The sequence below is a fragment of the Echinops telfairi genome, unplaced genomic scaffold (genome assembly GCF_000313985.2).
Source record: "Echinops telfairi isolate 266 unplaced genomic scaffold, ASM31398v2 ScPeMD7_4;HRSCAF=17, whole genome shotgun sequence".
NCBI lineage: Eukaryota > Metazoa > Chordata > Mammalia > Afrosoricida > Tenrecidae > Echinops > Echinops telfairi.
Genome location: NW_022103900.1, coordinates 15,710,495 through 15,714,928, shown reverse-complemented (window position 1 = coordinate 15,714,928; position 4,434 = coordinate 15,710,495).

The following is a 4,434-nucleotide window of genomic DNA, read 5'->3' as shown; positions in this document are numbered from 1 at the left end:
CCTGGTATCGGGGTTGTGCCAGGGTGTTGCCCATTGAAGGGGGATCAGATTAGCTGAGTGGGTTTGGGGCTCCCTTGATCTGAATTCTTCTCCAGCTGCACTCCTGGTTGTCACTCCTGGCTCTCTCCTGCACAGCTATGCAGGCTGTGCTCCGGGTATCTGCATTCTCTCACGGGTAAATATCTCAGGAGCTCTTCAATTGCTGCACATTAGTGTTTAATTATCTATTGTACCCATGCTGGGCAGAGGGTGAAGGGATGGCCAATGTCGTCACTTTGTTCCTGACTGGGGAGGGTGGATGCAAAGTCTGAGAATGCAGGGTCAGTGGATAGCAAAATGGGGAACTCCAATGTGAGGTCTTATGGCTAGTTCTCAGAGGCTCTGAGAGAGCCTGGTATTAGGACAACCTTTAGACAGCAGCCTGGGGAAATTACTGCACACTGAGGGTTTTGGATCTTGGGTGTAGGAAGGGGTGGTGGACACCATCCTGCTGAACCTGGTGAAGGATTAGTGGACCCTGCAGGCAGACGCAGTGAACTTAGAGAGTTTCAGTGAGTTCTCCAATCACTCCGTGGGGGAAAACCCCAGGGGGGGATCTGAACCAGACCCTGGTACACTGAATCTATATTTGGCATCCAGCCTGCCAATATTGGCCTCCTTACCTCTTAATTTTCTGATCTAAAACAGGAGCCCCAGGCGGGTGATTCTCCCTGGACGCCATCTTGTCTCCTGGTTGATTGAACCTTATTTTGAAGGCACCCGAGCAAGGTTAAGACAAGTGCATTTCTGGGAGACTTGTTTGGAATGATAACAGAGACATGTTTAAGCAAGTTTCGTTTAACTTGTGTGTGTATGAAATGCAGCCCTCGTAACTTTCTACCTGTGTGAACAGTAAAAAGATTGGGCTTTCTATCTGTGTAAACAGTTACAGTCTTGGAAAATCAGATGGGTTTCCAAGGGGGGTCACTATGAATCAGCATTGACTCAATGGCAGAGAATTTCTATCTATCTATCTATCTATCTATCTATCTATCTATCTATCTATCTATCTATCATCTATTATCTATCTATCATCTATTATCTATCTATCTATCTATTATCTATCTATCTATCTATGTATCTATCTATCTATGTATCTATCTAGCTATAAAACAAGAAAAGGCAAATGTGTTGGGACCAAAGTTTATTAGTAATTACCAGGGATGGGAAAGGGAAAGAAAATTGGGACTTCATGGTGATGAAAAAAGTGCGCTGGTTACATAGTTGCTATTGTCATCCATAAATTATACATCTTTAAAAAGCTGAATTGGTCAACGTTGCATAACAGACATATTTACAATGATACACACACATTCCTGCCCCCTCTCCCCCCAATGTTAAGGCTGCTTATATGCAGTCAAACATCTCGTGGGATTTGGTTCTTTGCTTTCGTGGTTTAGAGTTATGGCTTCATGAGACATCCCAGTAATTTGTCTATCAACAGCTTTTGTGCTTCTGTTTTTCCTCTTGGTTGTGGAGTACCTGGGATCAGAGAACTTGCAAGAGGTCACTGAACGCACAATATTTGGTCTTTACTTATGCAGAACAATAATAGTAACAGAAGTGGCAGGAACAGGAGGATAGAGTTAAATGAGTAGCTAATTTCCTGCATGAATAACTATCAATTTTTCCGTGAGCCCATAAGGACTAAGTGATGCCTAGCTACTCTTATGAAACATTGACCAGAAATTCTATAAAACATCCTGATCAAAAGGAGAGAATTTTAGAACAGAATTTAAAAATCCTATAGGCAGTAGGTTTTCTGGAGCCAGGGAGGGTAGATGGACTCCTGAAATTACCTTCCTGTAATAAATTTTAAATCTAAATAAATTTCCTCTTAAGCCATCTTAAAACCCAACAATAGTGTAGCTTACCTAGTTAAAAAAAATCTGCTCGAGTATTAAGAACCATCTATCTGGAATTAAGTTGATAATAACAACCAAAAGAGTTCAATAGGAACCTTACGGGGTAGTGAGTTCATATTAATGAGGGAGAAAGAACTCAGACAGGAAGGAGAGAATGGTTGCACAAGTTTAAAAATGTAGTCAATGTCATTAAATTGTACAGGTAAAAAATACTGCATTAGTGTATATTTTCCTATATGTATTCTTAACAATGGCAACAAGATTTAGAAAACAAAGAATAAAAACTAAAAAAAAATCATTCTATTGGGAGCTCTTACCGATATCATAACATTCCATAGCTCAGTCATCTCAAGCAGTGTTGTACAATTGCTACCACAGTCAGTTCAAGACACTTTCTTTTTTCTTGCACCCCTTTATTTCAGATCCCCTTTATCCCCTCCCTCCCCCACCTAACACCCCAGGAACCCTTATTTATTTATTTAATTTTTGCCATGTGTTACACGATCCACTATCTCCTTTCACTTACAATTCAGTTGTTCAGTCCCCTTGAGTGGGGTTATACACTCATCCATGCTATCAGCTCCCCCCTGCCCCACTCCCTTTCCCTCGGGGCTATAATTCTGATATTTGGGGTTGGAAGGGGTTGCAAGGGTGGGCAGTTTGATCACCTTGCTGGCATCGACTTAAGATGTCCTCGGAAACCGACTCAGGTAGATATGCATAGCCCAGGGAGACAAGCGCTCTGCTCCCGAGTCTCTGGCCTGCTCTGGATCTCCAGCTAGCAGCCACATTCTCTCGACTGTCTGCCATGCCATCTTGCATCCGTCAGTGCAAACACACTGAAGCTCGCCTCCATACTTTCTTATTTTGATAAAAATCTGACCCTGGTCATTTCAGAATGCCAGGGCGAGAGATCACTCAGGCTGTTATGGCAGTCGAATAAAACATTTTAAGACAAAAAAAATATGTTCAGCTCTTTCCAATTCTGGCCAATGTTCTGATGGTACAGTTTGACATTAAGCGATTGCACAAAGGAAATCTGACCACACACATCTATAAGGAGAGTTTTGGAGTATTAGAGTGGGCAGGTGCCACCTTCATTTACGGATAAGTGATAGAGGCCCAAAGAAGGGGTGGGACTCTCCCATGGGCATACAGTGAATCTCACAAAATAAAGCAGAGCCTTGGTCTCCTACTGGAAAATGCTACCCATTCATGGTTCAGTCCCTTGCCAAAGTATCAAGGTCTTGCTTGATTTATTTACATTCTTCTTCTCAGGATGCTAACACTAAATTAAAAGCCAAAATGAATTCCTAGGCAGGTACTAGAGGTTGAACTATCAAAAGTTCCTGACTCTGGACTCTTCTGTCCTGCTAAATAGACAGGTAAAATAAATGATTCTCTGAAATCATGCAGTTGAAGAAGTTCTCTTCTCCATCTGCACCTCAGGCACCAAAGTATATATTATCAGTGTGGATTACTTTGGGTTAATCTTTGAATGTAATTAGATTTGGAGTAAAATTAACATCTTAATAAATTGGTCTACTTTAGGCAAATAACTCATTTCAACAATGTTTCATTCCTAAGTCATTTGAACAAAAAGAAGATAGATTTTCCCATCCTCACTTGGATGCACAGTCTCATTTTTTATGCGAATGTGTTGAAGCAGACTACCATTTCTGTCTGGTATAATGTAGTACATTACAAACTATGATGTGCTACTCTCCAATCAAACGTCACACTTTGGAACTTGTTTTCTCTTTCACTCTAATTTGTCTCCTCTTTGACCTCATTCCTCTGACTTCACTTTTTGTTACCCTCTCACTTCTCCCCTTTCCATGCAGCCTGGATCCCACACCCCCTGTTCCCTTCGTTCTTCTGTTGCATCACCTGGGCAACCCTGACCCTGGGGTCCCCTATCTTTGGTTCATCATGATTCCTCAACTTTAGTAACCGTGGACAGGTAGAGAAAATGAGTTCTCCAGGAGATTGTTACTTCAAATTCATGGCTTCTACTTTCATCTGGCCCTGTGTGCCTTTCTGCAATTCTTTACTTCTACCACGGTCATTGTTCTTGCCTAATTTTTATTCATCTCTTTAAGCCAAGACCCCAATCCTCTGTGCCTATCTTCCTCAGCAGAAGAACGTGCCTTCTAGTCAACTGGAAATCGAAGGCCATCAGGTCTAGACATTGATTTTCAAGTGCGGACCTGCTTTCCCCTTATCTCTCATGTGGGTCTTCTTCTTCTCCCTGGACCTCAGAGAGAAAGCCATGCCTCTCCTGCCGCCCCCACAAGATACGCCAATTGAATTCCTCTTTCAGGGGCCTTAGATCTGCTTCTTTCATCTTTTCTAAGACTGTCTCTTGAGCTTTTGGGTGAGTTTTGAGCTGCTCACTTCATGGCCAGCAGTTCGAAGCCACCAGTCAACCGGAGGGAGAAAGATACATTTATCTGCTCCTGTAAAGTTGAGTCAGAATCACCTGGCTGGCAGTGCGGTTGCTCTCCTGTGCACCTTCAACTCCTCTGTC